This window comes from Hemicordylus capensis, chromosome 5, assembly GCF_027244095.1.
Source record: "Hemicordylus capensis ecotype Gifberg chromosome 5, rHemCap1.1.pri, whole genome shotgun sequence".
Classification (NCBI taxonomy): Eukaryota; Metazoa; Chordata; class Lepidosauria; order Squamata; family Cordylidae; genus Hemicordylus; species Hemicordylus capensis.
The window spans coordinates 39,818,734-39,835,115 of NC_069661.1; the positions used below are offsets into that span (position 1 = coordinate 39,818,734).

The 16,382-nt window shown below is 44.6% G+C and overlaps 1 protein-coding gene across 2 annotated transcripts in view; it reads left to right on the top strand.

The window, feature by feature from the left end:
- The window catches only part of ANK2 (ankyrin 2), a 509,522-nt gene that overhangs the window by 22,393 nt on the left and 470,747 nt on the right, over positions 1-16,382 (top strand). Inside the window, exon 1 of one of the 2 annotated variants that reach the window (XM_053254664.1) lies at positions 12,757-12,986. The exons of the other annotated variant lie outside the window; for it this stretch is intronic. The gene's annotated coding sequence lies outside the window, so the exon portion shown is untranslated. Of the gene's footprint in view, positions 1-12,756; positions 12,987-16,382 lie in introns of those variants that run through there. 2 annotated transcript variants of the gene reach the window in all.

Here is a 16,382-nt window from a genome sequence, read left to right on the forward strand (position 1 = left end):
ATCACCAAAGGGTGTGGGGAGGCAGGTGAGAGAGAAAGGCCTAGTTAGATTGTATACCCAAAAGGAGGAAAGATACCCCTAAGTCCAGGAGGATGCCAGCATGGCTAACAGGTACCGTCAAGGAAGCCATGAAAGGGAAGAAGACTTCCTTCTGAAATTGGAAGGCCTGCCCAAATGAAGAGAACAGAGATGAACACAAACTCTGGCAAAAGAAATGCAAGGTGACAATAAGGAAGGCGAAAAGAGAGTTTGAGGACCGAGGAGACCAGAGTTCAAATCCCCATTCAGCCATGATACTTGCTGGGTGACTCTGGGCCAGTCACTTCTCTCTCAGCCTAACCTACTTCACAGGGTTGTTGTGAGGAGAAACCTAAGTATGTAGTACACCGCTCTGGGCTCCTTGGTGGATGAGTGGGATATAAAATGTAAAAAAAAAAAAAAAAAAGCATCAAGGTGAATAACAAAAACTTCTTTAAATACATCAGAAGCAGGAAACCTGCCAGGGAGGCAGTTGGACCCTTTGACAATGAGAGAGTGAAAGGGATTATTAAGGAGAATATGGAGGTTGCAGGGAAGCTAAATGCTTTGTGTCCGTCTTCATGGCAGAGGATACTCAGCATATACCTGTTCTTGAACCAGGCTTTTCGGGGATGGAGCCTAATGAACTGAGTCAGAGAGAAGTGACAAGAGATGATGTTCTAAACTGTCTGGAAAAACTGAAAACTAGCAAATCGCCAGAGCCGCATGGCATCCATCCAAGAGTCCTCAAATGTGAAATTGCCTACCTCCTTGCTAAAATATATAACTTATCCCTGCAATCAGGCTCTGTACTGGAGGACTGGAAAGTAGCCAATGTAACACTGATTTTCAAAAAGGCATCTAGGAGAAATCTGGGAAATTACAGGCCGGATAGCTTAACGTCCATTCCAGGCAAATGGATGGAAAGCATACTCAAGGATAAAACTGTAAAGCACATAGAAGAACAGGCCCTGCTGGGAGAGAACCAGCATGGCTTCTGCAATGGTAAATCTTGCCTCACAAACCTTTTGGAGTTCTTTGAGAGTGTCGGCAAGTGTGTGGATGAAGGTGATCCAGTTGACATAGTATACATGGACTTCCAAAAAGCTTTCGACGAAATTCCTCATCAAAGACTAATGAGGAAACTTAACAGTCATGGGATAAGGAGACAAGTATATGTGTGGATTGCTAACTGGTTGAAAGACAAGAAACAGAGGGTAGGTATAAATAGAGAGTTTTCACAATGGAGGGAAGTAAGAAGTGGGGTCCCCCAGGGATCTGTACTGGGACTGGGACTTTTTAATTTATTCATAAATGATCTAGAAGTAGGAGTAAGCAGCGAGGTGGCCAAACCTGCAGATGATACCAAACTCTTTTGGGTGGTGAAATCCCAAATGGATTGTGTGGAGCTCCAAAAGGATCTCTCCAAACTGGGTGAGTGGGCAACAAAATGGCAAATGTGGTTCAGTGTTGGCAAGTGTAAAGTGATGCACATTGGGACAAAAACCCTTGACTTCAAGTATACGCTGATGGGATCTGAGCTGTCGGTGACTGACCAGGAGAGGGATCTTGGGGTCGTGGTAGACAGCTCGTTGAAAGTGTCAACTCAATCAATGTGCGGCAGCTGTGAAAAAGGCCAATTCCATGCTATGGATCCTTAGGAAGGGGACTGAAAATAAAACTGCTAATATTATAATGCCCTTATACAAAACTATGGTGCAGCCACACCTGGAGTACTATGTACAATTCTGGTCACCACATCTTAAATAGGACATTGTTGAACTGGAGAAGGTACAGAAGAGGGCAACCAAGATGATCAGGGGCCTAGAACACCTTTCTTATGAGGCAAGACTACAACACCTGGGGCTTTTTAGTTTAGAAAAGGATGACTGCGGGGAGACATGATAGAGGTCTATAAAATCATGCATGGTGTGGAGATAGTGTGTAGAGAGAAATTCTTCTCCCTCTCACATAACACTAGAACCAGGGGTCATCCCATGAAACTGATTGCCAGGAAAGCTAGGACCAACAAATGGAAGTACTATTTCATACAATGCATAATCAATTTGTGGAATTATCTGCCACAAGATGTGGTGACAGCCAATAAACTGGATGCTTTTAAGAGGGGTTTGGATAATTTCATGGAGAAGAGGTCTATCATTGGCTACTAGTCGGAGGGCTATAGGCTACCTCTAGCCTCAAAGGCAGGACGCCTCTGAGAACCAGTTGCAGAGGAGTAATGGCAGGAGAGAGGGCATGCCCTCAACTACTGCTTGTAGGCTTCCAGCGGCATCTGGTGGCCCACTGTGTGAAACAGGATGCTGGACTAGATGGGCCTTGGGCCTGATCCAGCAGGGCTGTTCTTATGTTTATCAGGTTGCATAATTCTCAGTTAACTGATCTTTCTCATCCCCGAGAAGCTGATACAACAAGAGAGATAGAACTTGATTATTACCTTCTGCACAGTATAAACAAGAACTGAGGACAGGGGAGAGAGAGATCTGAGTGTAGGAGGACCTGAGATTAGGAGTATGCCCTCAACTCCTGCCTGTGGGCTTCCCAGAAGTAATCTGGTGGGCCACCATGTGAAATAGGATGCTGGACTAGATTGGTCTTGGGCCTGATCCTGCAGGGCTGTTCTTATGTTCTTAAAGGGAGGGAGGGGGGCTCATTTCATGAAGGAGCTGTAGCTGGGACCCAGCCTCAGAAAAGCCCAGGTCTCTGTCGAAACATGTCCTATTTAAATCTATTAAGAATTTGATAACAGTCGAACAAACTCCTGCTCCCTCTGCCACAAGCCCTGGAATGAGGAAGATTTTTGTTTTGTGGGATGTGGGCATATCCCATCCCTCTTTTTGTGTTTTTGGCTGTTGCTGTGCCCTTTAGAGAAATGAGAGGCTGTTCGCAGTGGGCGTGCTGCTTTTTCTGAAACACCTTGAGCAGCGAGAGAGGAACAAGCACTTGTAAATTGTGAATTTGCCCAAACTGTCCTGATCCCTGTTTAAATGCTTTTCAGCCTGACTTCCTTCCATGCAATCCGGGACATCATTCATTGGCTAAAATGATTCATCTCAGCGTTGTCACACTTGCCAGACCTCCAAAATCAAGCTTTGGCTAACCCTTTTCCTACCGCTTTCCCTGTGAGGAGATTGGTCTCCACTTCCTGCTGGTTGCCCCAGCCAGCTTCAGAGACAGAGCCGTGCAAAGAGCAGGCAGCTCGTGGGGGCAAAGATTCCATCAAACTCCTGTTGTGGAAGTTCGGCGAGACAAATTGATACTTGCTGGGTAACTGTGGGCCGGTCACTTCTCTCTTAGCCTAACCTAATTCACAGGGTTGTTGTTGTGAGGAGAAACTTAAGTATGTAGTACACCGCGATATAAAATGTTAATTTTTAAAAAATTACCAAGCAGCGCCCTCTGCTGGCATTTGACATTCCAGAAATCCACCCAGCAAACATTTTTTAAAAATCACGAAAGTGTGAATTTTGAAAAGAAAAGAAAAAAGAAGCCAAATTATCAGCAATGGCCCCTCCACACATCACAAAGAAGCATCGGGGCATACCAGAAACATCAGGTTCCCTCCAGCCCGAAGACACCACAATTAGAAGATTTTTTTTAACCCGGACAGAATTTGGGCTAAGCTAGAATGCGCAGCCATAGTTCAGGGGGAAACAGAGTCGTGTCTGAACTGGTCCCTGATAGCCCGCAGGGACTTTGGGGTAAATCCTGGTGATATGTAGACTTGCACCCTCCATTCTGGAGGAGATGTGAACTAAAAGCCATGTGTGTAAAAGTTCCAGGAGTTGGCAAGGGTCACCAAGAGGGATGAACAGATTGAACCTCTGAAACCCCCCCCCCCAAATAACTAAAATGCCTCACCAACCACAAATCCTTGGGTTGCGGGTGGCAAGACTGGTCACAATTTCCCATATTTGGATTCTTAAAACTGCAGTTGGCAAGGGATGACTGTAGTTATGTTGAGGCCTCACAGAGGAAGGGGAGTTTCAGAAGGGGAGAGATATCAAACCTTTTCTTTTGGACTCCTTTGAAGTGGAAACCTCCTTGGTTTCCAGCCCCATGTCTGAACACCTTATTACTATATAGCTCGAAGAAGGGGTCTGGAGAAAGGGAAAGGGAAAAGGTATCCTTTGTGCTGCTCAGGGCAGAGGTCATTACAAACCTGGGAAACAACCATTTAATTATTTATATAAACTCCTAAATTTTCTCTAATAAAATGAAACTTCTAATAATGGAACATCTAACTCTTCTAAACATTTTCCCTTTCCAGATAGGAAGTGTGCCCGAAAGTGCTACTCCTGGCGCTGACATGCTGGGAAGGCTTGTCCTCGCCATGCTGTTCACAGGCATGGTGTTTGTCTGAAGAGGCAAAGGCCATAAGCATTCTCACAGTTGCTTCCGTGATTGGCAGGTTGGGGTGCCCCAGCTTCCCAGTCAAGGAAACGGCCATAATCACACTTACAGGGTTTGACTCTTCAGTGAAATGCCATAAATGTGCGCAGGCAAAGTCAAGGCTTTCTGGTGTGTCAGTGCCATGGGCTAGATTTCCCGGTATGCTCTGGGATATTGTACATGATTACAGTGTCCTCCCCCCACCGTGTGAACAGGGCTATAGTAAGACACATCGGAGGGACATCTTGCACATCCAGTTTATTTTATTGAATTGATATCTTTTCCCCCATCACATAATTCAAAGTGGCATTCGTGGGTTCCCACAGTCTCCCATCTGGTCATCTCCCACTGACCAACCCAGACCTGCTTAGTTTCAGCAAAGCTGCTACATCATGTACCGTTAGACTATGCCTGATAACATGATACAGGGAGACAGGAGGAGACCAGACAAAATTGCAGTGTGGGCTGATGTGACCCATTGGCTAACAGTTGACCATTTCTGCTGTAGGCATTTGTTCATCTCTGTAATATAGGTTATTCTCAAATGATGATGTATAGTACTTATAACATTTATAAAATAGCCTTGACATCAGTTACTATAGGGCCGCCTTTAGCTTAGTCATCGCATCCTAAACACTGCTATGTATACATGTCATACATGAAGTAAATGTGTGTGGCTATAATTATGAAATCCATTAATTGTGCTTCTAGTAATAATGTAATGCATGTCAGAAATTATACTAGCTATGATAGTTGTGCATTATGCACCTGCTTTAATAATAGGTTCTGTGGTTCTCTGTATTCTTTTATGTCTCACAGTATTTCTGATTATGTTTTGTGTCTTTGCTTGTTTTTTTGCATTTTTTATGGTTGACAACATGAAGCTCAAATTGAATTTTGCTGTGCTAAACTATTTGTAGGATTATTGTCACAGAGACTGCTTTGTATGCATGGAGGTAGACTACGGTTGCTCTACAGGTGCTCTGTCTGTACCTCCATGGCATGGACTGGTAAAGAGGGTTACACTTGCAAGATTTTATGCCTCATGCTTAATTCTGTGAGCATTTTATATAAATTGGCAGCGTCCTACACACTTGTGGACCCATTGGGGGTGAATCCATCCACTCAAGTGAGTTTGCTCTTCCAGTCCAGTACTCCGTGTTCTCTTTGCCTGTTTTATTTCAGTTCTTTGAACAATTACAATCCAACTTTATGTGTGGTGGAAAAAACAACTCCCAAGATTTATTGAGCGGCTGCTTGAGTTTCTGTTTCCAAAGAAAAGGAGCTTTCTTTGAGCTGCATTCAGCAAACTCCCTTTCTCACCGGATCTCTGCCAGAAGATGGCATTGCTGTGTGCTGATCCCCCATCTCCATTGCAACAAGTCATTAAGAGCCAGTGGAAAGGCTGTACTTTCAGAGTCCATTAGCTAACAGGAAATGGATTTGCCTTCATATCTCTCATCAAGGACAATCCCATTAAAGGCTCCAGGACTTGCAAGATGTTGGATTTTGTTGTTGTTGTTATGCTTTTATGTTGGTATATGAATAAAAAGCTCGTATTACAAGACACAGTTGAAAGTATGTTGTAAGTATGGAAAATGAACACAAGTGGCAAATGCTCAAATATTTACTTCAAAGTCTTACTGTTCTACTCTCTAAAAAAGGCTCTGCAAAGAAAATCTCCATGGAGATTTTATTTAAGACCTTAATGGTGTGATTATATGTGAACCCTGGGAACATGTAGAATAAAGAAGAGTAGAAACTTCACTCCACTTAAATCTCTGTGTAGGTGTGACAATTCAGCCTCTGTAATCCCAGGAGATGCTAATCAAACTTGGAATAGTGGGAATCCTGGCATAAGTGACTTGGCATAAGATTATATTCCTGTCTCTTGTTGCTGTCTCAGTTTACAGAGCATTGTAAGAGCCAGCCAAAGTCCCACTTCTGAGGGAACTGGAACATTTTTGTAGTAATAGCTGTTATCATTGTAAGTATGTTCTTGAACATTTGGTTGGTGCAGTGAAACAAAGCGACTGTAGATTTAATTGATGTTAGTCCATATATAACTGTGTTTTCTAAAGATTAGCTATTAATGGTGTGTTAGAGCACATTACATTTTTTAAATCTGAGTGGTGCCTTAGAAAAATCAGTGCAGTGTAGTTTATATTTTTATATTTATAAAATATATAGATATTTGCTATATTTACAATAAATACCTTTCCTTGAAAAGTTCATTGAGACATGCAGAGTTGTCACATAAAACAGTAAAAATACACAAATAAAACTGTTACAAAATTATCAATTAAAATAATTCAGTTTTCATTACAAGTGGAATAAAATCAGTTTAAAAGCTGGGATCCAAATAGCATTTTGAATCGCCACACTAGGCACAACACACATGTCTCCTGTGCAGCCACACAGTTTGTGAGGATGTAAACCAGTGATTTTTTAAAAAAAACAACACTTTGCTTTTAGGGGTGTGCACGGAACCGCACAGTTGCGGTCCGGCACTGTGGAGGGGGTCCCTTTAAGGGCGGGGAGGGTTTACTTACCCCTCCTGCCGCTTTGCCCCCTCCAGCGCCCGTATTTTCTGTAGAAATTGGGGTGGCATGATACCTCCCCGCTGCCCCTTCTGCCTCCTCATTGCAACAAGCCTTCTGCGCACGCGGCAGCTTCACGTTTACCCAACGCGACGGGTAGAACGGGTCTCCGACCGCCGGAGGCCCGGTCTACCCGTAGCGTCGGGTAAACGTGAAGCTGCCGCGTGCGCAGAAGGCTTGTTGCAATGAGGAGGCAGAAGGGGCAGCGGGGAGGTATCATGCCACCCCAATTTCTACAGAAAATACGGGCGCTGGAGGGGGCAAAGCGGCAGGAGGGGTAAGTAAACCCTCCCCGCCCTTAAAGGGACCCCCTCCACCCGGACCGGACCGGCCAGGTCCGAACTGGTCCGGACGGTCCGGAGGCCTTTACAATGGTCTCCAGACCGGTCTGTACCCACCCCTATTTGCTTTCAGTGAAATTCTATCAAGCATTGAGAGGCTGTTCCATAGTACAGGTGCCACCAATGAAAACATTTATTTATTTATTTATTTTATTAAAAGATTTAATATACTGCCCAATCCACAGACTCAGCGTGGTGTACAAAGCAAGAACAGCATCTGAGATATAAGAGAGAGGGATTCAAAGGGGAAATGCCTGGTGGAAAAGAAATGTCTTCAATAAGATCTTAAAGACTGAAAGGGAGGAGACAGACCGAATCTGGGGGTGGGTGGGGGAAGAATTCCATAGTGAAGGGGTGGCAACAGAGAAAGCCTTTCCATGGGCCCTAGTACTACGGACCTCTCTGAGACCAGGGTCCGAAAGAAGGGCAACCTGAAAAGATCTCACAGAACAGGACAGAACTGGCAAGGAGAGGCGGTCCTGAAGGTAAGCAGGTGCTAAGCCCTGAAGGGTTTTAAAGGTGAGAACCAGCACTTTGAATTGGACCTGGAAGCAAATAGATAACCAGTGCAGCGACCGCAAGAGAGCTGTCATACTATCTTATCTCCTAGCACCCATAAGCAGGCGGGCCACCGCATTCTGGACCAACAGACACTTCCAGGTCATTTTCAAAGGCAGCCCCAGGTAGAGCGCGTTACAGTAATCCAGTAATAATGATGAGGGCATGAGTTACCGTTGCCAGGGCCTGCCGGTCGAGATAGGTCCATAACTGGCAGACCAGCCGAAGCTGGGCAAAGGCACCTCTGGCCATGGCCTCCACCTGCTGCTCGAGCAGGAGCTGCGAGTCCAAGAGGACCCCCAAGTTGTGGACCACCTCCTTCAGGGGCAGCGCAACCCCGTCCAGGGAGAGACTCAGACTTGGCAATTGGCCAGATCGAGCAGTAAGCAAAAGCAACTCAGTCTTGGAGGGATTAAGTCTGAGCCTGTTTTGGCCCATCCAGACCCTGACAGCTTCCAGACACCGGGCAAGCACAGACACAGCATCTCTGGAATGGCCTGAGGTGGCAATATACAACTGAGTATCATTGGCATATTGATGGAATCTCACCCCAAACCTGCCCCAGCAGTTTCTTGTTGATGTTAAAAAGAGTGAGTGTGAGAACCAAGCCCTGAGGCACCCCACAAAGGAGTGGCCACAGGGCAGAGCACTTGCCACCAATGCACACCGACTGAAAGTGCCCACTAAGGAAGGAACAGAACCACGGCAAAACAGTGCCCCCAGTACCTAACCCATGCCGGTGCTCCAGAAGGATACCATGGTCATTGGTATCGAAAGCAGCTGAGAGATCGAAAAGGACCAAGAGAGAGGTACTACCCTCATCAAGGTCACGATACAAGTAATCAACTAGAGTGACCAATGCCGTTTCCATGCTATGCCATGGCCTGAAACCCGACTGACAAGGATCTAGAAAATCAGCTTCATACAGAACACTCTCATGCTGGGCACGTACAGCCTTCTTCAAAAACCTTCGCAAGGAAAGGAAGGTTGGAGATTGGTCTATAATTGGTCCAGACTTCAGGATCGAGAGACGCCTTCTTCAAAAGAGGTGCACTACAGCCTCTTTTTAGGCTGCTGGCACAGACCCCTCAGGAAGAGAAGAATTCACCAACTCCTGAAGCCAGGATCTTACATTCCCGCTGGCTACTCTAATAAGCCGGGAGGGGCAAGGGTCCAGGCTACAGGTTGCAGCATCCATACCAGAGAGAATCCTGTCCACATCCTCGGCCTCAGCAGGCTCAAATGTATCCTAGATGACATCACAAGATGACTTCTCCGTCATCTCATCAGATCCTGTGCAATTGGAGTCCAATTCCTGCCGAAGGTGAGCGAATTTATCAGCAAAGAATCTAGCAAACATGTCACAGCAGCGGGATGGAACTTCCATTGGATCCACATCCTCAAGCAGGGAATGGGTAATCTGGAATAAGGCTGCTGGATGTGATGCAATAAGAGCAGAGAAGTGAGCAGACTTCGCATCCCTTATTGCCACGGAATACTGCTGAAGATAAGAGAGTAACCATGCTCGGTTGACTTCGGCATTAGTTTTCCTCCTGCGCTGCTCTAGGTGTCTTTTAAGGCGCTTCATCTCACTAAGCTCCTGATTAAACCAAGGAGGTCGGGATCCATGAATTTTGAGAGGCCGCTTAGGGACAATCTCATCCAGAGCTCTCATGGCCTCGATGTTCCAGGCCTCAACGACATGTGTTGGAGTGGTGCTCACCAGATTGCTGGGAATATCCCCCAAAGCCCTCTGAAAACCATCAGGATCCATAAGGCACCCGGGGCGGACCATCAAAGTAGGTCCACTGCCCCTGTTTAGGCAAGGAGCAGCAGTAATCTGCATTACACTATGCCTTGTGTGCTCACAGATCAAATGTTTCCAATGAAAGCTATATGGAGCAGGGTATGGTTTGCACTCCAGATATGATTTGTGACCATCTTGGACTATTGATTTCATTCAGCAGGCCTGATTAACAAAAATAATGAACTTATGTGTAAACTCCAATAACTTTCAATGGCCAACATCCTTGCTAATTAGGAACATAGGAAACTGCCATATACTGAGTCAGACCATTGGTCTATCTAGCTCAGTATTGTCTTCACAGACTGACAGTAGCTTCTCCAAGGTTGCAGGCAGGAATCTCTCTCAGCCCTATCTTGGAGAAGCCAGGGAGGGAACTTGAAACCTTCTACTCTTCCCAGAGCGGCTTCATCCCCTGAGGGGAATATCTTGCAGTGCTCACACTTCTAGTCTCCCATTCATATGCAACCAGGGCAGACCCTGCTTAGGTATGGGGACAAGTCATGCTTGCTACCACAAGACCAGCTCTCCTCTCCTTTGTGTGACCATGCAAGGAGTTTCCTAAGCTCTGCACCACAACCCTTATGGAGCTTTCCCAGACAGCAGGGTTTACCATGGGTTTACTGTGAGGCTTTGCTGCGAGTTCGAATTTGCCCCCAAAATAGATGCAAAGAGTGGAGTTTTTATTTTTATTTTTTAACCTCAGACATAAATCCGACTAGGCTCTAACACTCAATGAAAAACCTGAATCGTGTGCGAAGTGCTCCCCAATATCTTACATGGACTTTGGTGCAAATCTGGCCGATGTGCGACTACACACTCTCCATTCCAGTGAAGAAGCAAGCTAAAAGCCCCATCTGGGAATGCCCCTGGACATGTGTTTGTGTGGCGCAGAGGACTTCTGGGAAAGGAGAAATGGGCATAAATTGCCCCCTACTTTTCACTGTAACTGCTTTGAAGATCAGGAAGCTCTCCACAGCAGGGGCACTGCTTCCTCCTATGTGACCACACACTTAGTGAGGTTGTCAGCCCATGATTTTTTCTGTTATTTTATGATACTTTTAAAAAAGTACATGCAAGAGCCACACCCATACGTTCCTGGACAACTGACTGAAGTTGTAATTTTGCCTACAGAATGATTACATTCCATTGACTTCTGTGGGATTTTAGCAGTGGATGATGCACAGAATAGCGGCCTAAGAGTTTCAGTGCTCATTAAATACTGAACAGAGTGTAAGCATTGTTAAGCGCTTCTGTATATTCATACTTGCATCTGAACTGCTCTTCTTTTGCTAGTATATTATAGTCAGTCATCATCTGTGGTCTACTGAATCTTGACTGTGGGATTCAGGCTCTACACTGGTGTTAACACTGGTTTATTTACAAGGTCATTTACAGTTCCCTAGTAGGATTCCTAACACTGGTCTGCAACAAGGTTTCTTCTAAGGGATAGGAAGGAAGGGTAGGCTGGAGGCTTAGCTGTACTTAGGGGGCACAACAACAACATTTATATAATGCTTTTCAACAAAAGTTTCCAAAGCGGTTTACAGAAAGAGAGAGAGAGAGAGAGAGAGAGAGAGAGAGAGAGAGATAGATAAAATAACATGCTGACATCATTGAGCCTGATTACAGGCTGCCACATTTTCAATGGCATAATATCATTTCAGTGACACAACATAGAATAGTGGTTTCCAAACGTCCCACCTTCAGCTCATGGCTTTTCACCTCATTTGCTGAAAAACCCCTGCATGTCTGGAACACATGTGCATTGCAGAGGATTCTATAACAACTTCTAGAGTCCAATACCAGTTCACAGAGGGCACTGGCCAGGCCTGATGACCCTTCCGTGCACTTACAATGAATCCCAACATCCTCCATAGTTAACATTGTGCAAGAAAGATTGGTCATGGGGCAAGTGTCTTTTAAGGAACCTTTTCCACCATCACTGATATACTCATTAAGAAAACTTCTAATACATTTCTGAGGGATCCCATAGTTCTCTGGCATGTGATTTAGAAATCTGGACTGAAAGCTCTGCTTATCTGACTCTAGATAAAGCATGCAAAGGTTAGCCCCAGTTCATTGCAGCCCTACATAAACAGCACTCTTGTTTGCTCAAAGATTTTTAATTATACAAATATTTTGGATGTCCTCTAGGACACTTGGCTATGTGATGTGTTTTTCACAAAATCCTCCAGTTCTGCTGTTTCTGGGAAAAATAAAGATATACTTGAATATTGTTGCATGGTAAGTCAGGGGTACAGATTTGCAGGCGGTGGTTGACATATCGCGCAGTGCTACGTCAACCCAGTAGTGTTGCAAGCACGCCGATTGCTCAAGTGATGCAAATTGCACAAATGCAAAAAATGCACAAATGTTGTTACATAAGAGTAAGCCCATTATTTGACAAATTTTCTTTGGATATAGGAGGCAGCCCCCAAATCTGAGAAATTGATGTAGAAAATTGACACTTGACAAAATTACTGGACTTAGTGATGGACATTTTGTGTGTGTGGGGGGTAAATGGGCTTCTCTTTACAAGTAACATAATTAAAATAGAAACAGCGCTGCTTGGAGCAAATAAAGATTTTATTAAATTGGTTTGGGAAAGACTTAAGTTCCAAATCTTAGCCCAGCCATGAAGCTCCCTTAGCTGATCTTGAGCCTGTCACTATTTGTGCTGGCATAGAGAATTGTTAGGATAAGTTAAACAAGAATGAATAAGTATTATTTGCACTGAAATGTTTAAATGGCTGTATCCCCAGGATTCTAGCGTGTGTATGTGTGTGTATATATACGTTTGTGTGTGTGTGTGTATGTATGTATATGTATATGTGTGTGTGTGTGTGTGTGTGTATTCAGGATTACTGTCTGCCATATACTTTAAAGGTAAAGTGTGCTGTCAAGATGATTTCTACTTCGCCCTCCCCAAAAATAGAGTCACTGGAGAGAAGAGGCAGAGCCTACTTGCTTTCTCACTTAGAAAGGCTGCTGCCTCCCAGCTGCCAAGTGTTGATTCAGTTGATCAGAGGCATAGCCACCAAGACGCTGGTGTGTTCTAGAGTCACTGTTTCTTCCAAGTGGCCTCATGCAGTACTATGTGGCCAGCAGGGACTAGCCAGAAGCAAGCACATGGATTACAGTAAAAGAGCTGTAATAGAAAAATCTGCTATCTCTGACATCAGTTTGCAAGAAAGCCCGGAGGCTTTCCTCTGCCAGGAGGTGTCAGCGGAGGGAGAGCAGCTGGGGCTGGCAGTGAGTGGCTGTATTTTATCTTATGGGACTTTGTGGTTCAGAGACTCATTAGATGTGTCTCAAGTCTTTCTTGTCTGTTTTCTTTGTGCATTTGCAGTCTTCAGGAGATTCACTTCTAACTGATATACCACAGATCCTTCATGACTTGCTTCTTGATGCTGAATATAACCGATCTGATTCTGCTTTTGTTTTGATTTTAAAATTGCCTGCAGGGGACTTCCCTCCCTTTTAGGAAATCTGCACCTTGTATTTTTCTTTTCAGTTTATGCTACAAAACAAGCATGACTGTGGGGGATATTGGGGCAGATGAGAATAACTGAAAAAAGCATCAGTCAGGCAGTGTTTATGAAGGGTTGCAAAGGAGAAAAAAGCTGTATTAAGTGGTTAAGGTTGTCTTCCTGAGGGCAGTGCCAGTATTTGTTGAAATGTGCAATAATTTTTCATGGAGGAAAGTGTAGCACGCTGTCCTAGTTTTAGGAGTGTCATGCTATAACGTTTCTAAATAGACGATAACAGTATTAACCTGAGATTTAAAAATCCCATGAACCCCCCCCCCCTTTGAGATGTAAGAAACAATGTTGCCAGTATTGTATTACTTTGTGGTTTGGCCATGGAGAATGCATGCTGATTAACGGGCACTCAAGGTCAGCGAGGCATGGAGGTCACACCCATTTGCCAGAACTGAGGCAAGTGTTCCGCCTGGGAAAGAGGCTGTGTTCTCCCTCCCTAAGAAAGGGAGGGGAAAGTAATCTAAATTGGGCTAGAGAACAACATTTGAAAATTTTCAGCTGGCTGGTAAGAAGTAGTCCGGGGTGTGTGTGTGTGTGTGTGCTTGTGGTGTGTGTGTGGGCGGGGGGGGGGACAAGTGTTGCTTTTAGAGACTTGCGCTGTTTTAGGAACGAGCAGTGTCTACATGTTGCCTGTTTCTCCCCCTGCTCGACCTATATGTAAAATGAACAGTTTATTACAAAAGGCAACATATGTCTCTGGTACTCCCTTTTCACCAGGGAACTGGCTCTCTGCAAGAGGCTTACTTTGGAATGTTCAATGGCTTGAGCAAGTTTGAAGACAAACAGTATTTTACTCAATAGAAGTGTCTGCTCTGTTATAAGTTGCTACTACTGGTAACATATCAGGATTTTAAATTTACTTCCTTCCTCTGAACACATTTTAAATGTCTTATAATTCACTGATATAAGTAATAACTGAATTAATCAATAAAAAAGCTGCTAAATATTCTTTCATTTTTAATGGTTTGGTCAGGGGCTGACCAGCTGGTGGTGGGAATGAGACTCTGCTGTTTGGATGCCTTGGCATAGGGCACAGAGGCACTATGTGACACTAATCTCACTTTCAAGCCTGTGTGTAGGCAAGATGTCATCCTAGTAGCAACACTAAATATGTGCTGGGACTCCCTGAATACAACTTGTACTACAGTAGATGGGCACAACTGGCAGCATCACTTCCGGCTGTGAAAACAGTTCATCCCATTCCTTGTGCTTGATGGGATCCAGGAGGCATTATATGTCTCAACTCCTTGCAGTTTTAAGACTTGTTTGGAAGGCTGGTGCTTGGTCCCAAATGACATCCTCCTCCCCGCTCCTTCTTGAGCCAGCACTGCGGGCAGCTTATCAAAGTGCAACCTGCTGACTCTTAGCATTAGCACCCATTCTGGTTCCCAAAGTCCAATAACACCCACCAACCAACGGGAGCTACAACAAAATCTCATGGGAATATTACATTGACACAGGGTCAACAGGAAGTACTAGGCTGGGTGGGTATTTAATGTATTGTTTGTTTGTTTATTAATTTAAAAATAGTCCATGTGCTTATTTTGGAGATTGTGAATTAACGGCCCTGTTTCCTTAAATATGGGCCAGCCTCCAGGCTCCCACTTCTCTTCCTTCCCTTAGTCTAGACAGAGGAAGGTATAAACCATGCTGCATAAAAACCTGATAGATTACCAACACCTGTGGTGTCTGAATCCAAAAGTCAACAATCAGACAATGTTCTTTGATTTTTCACCACAAAAGCCTGCTGGACAAGTTACACATATGATTAATCTCTGCCAACCCCTATCATGCAAAATGTTTTACATTTTAACCAAAGTTTAAAGTTTTAGGCCAAAGGTGATAAACCCCACTGGTTGGCATGCCCAACTCTTCCACTGAAATCAGTGGCCAACTTTCTAACTCACTAAGTGTTGGTGCTTTGTGAGATGTGCCTGGTGACGCAGGTGAGTTTCTGACTAACTCAAACACCAGCGCTTGTGGGGGATGGGTGGTGAATTTCGACAACCTTCCCTTGCTTTGGAAGTCTTCTGTGTCACTTTGTGGCCACACAACACTCAGGGCTATAATTTCAGGTGACCCGAGGGCTTCTGGGGAAGGGAGATAGTAAAAAAAACCATGCCTCCTTGCCCTGTGTGCTAGAGATGAGTTAGTCAATCCCATCTGCAGCAACGGTGTATCTCATGGAACGCATTTGTTGGGTTCAGCCACCAGAATGTCAAAGTGCTCAATTTTGCCTGGATTGTATCCATTTTATTTGTTTTTACAGAGCTTCTTAACAGGGCTATGGACTTTCTGTAGTGTGGAGCTACTGTCATTTTTATCCAATTTGTTGATAGGTAAAATAATTCAAGGGATGGGTTTTTATTATTATTATTATTATTTTGTTGTTAGGGTATTGCTTAATTATTTCGCTGTCAACTACAAGCAGTCTGCCCCCTAAGAGTTATGAGCAATTCTAAATGACTACAATGCAACTCCAGACCCATCTTTTATATGTCTGCATCAAGTGACACTGATATAGTACAATAAATTACTACTTGTAGACAATACTTGAGTTTGTGAAGTATGGTATAATTACAGAGCTATTCTAGGCCTATCTCTTATCTGCAATACTGAAAACTGCAGAAAAGAATGTTGCATGCTTCTGATGATTCTCTCACTGGTAACTGTTGCTTGGTTCTGGTTTCAGAATAGCTAATTAAGACGAGTAAACAGGCATATTGAGATTGGATCCACTGGAACCTCTTTAACACCCCCCCCCCAGCTTTCTCTTACATCAGGACAAAATGCAAGTATTATTTTAGAACTAGCTGAACCCGCACAGAGCATCTATAAGGCAGTACACTCCCTCCGTCTTCTGCCCCAGTCTCCTCTCTCCCCCACCCCCTTCTGCCCCAGTCTCCTTTGCTTTCTCGCCGCCGCCATTATTTATCTCCCACCCGCTCGCTCGGCCACCATTATTTCTTGCCCGCCCACTCCTCTCCTACCTGCCCCCTTCTGCTCCAGTCTTCACTACCCCCGCCCCTCTGCCCCAGTCTCCTCTCCTTTCTTGCCAATGTCGTCATTATTTATCTCCCACCTGCGCTGCTCTCAAAGCAGCCGT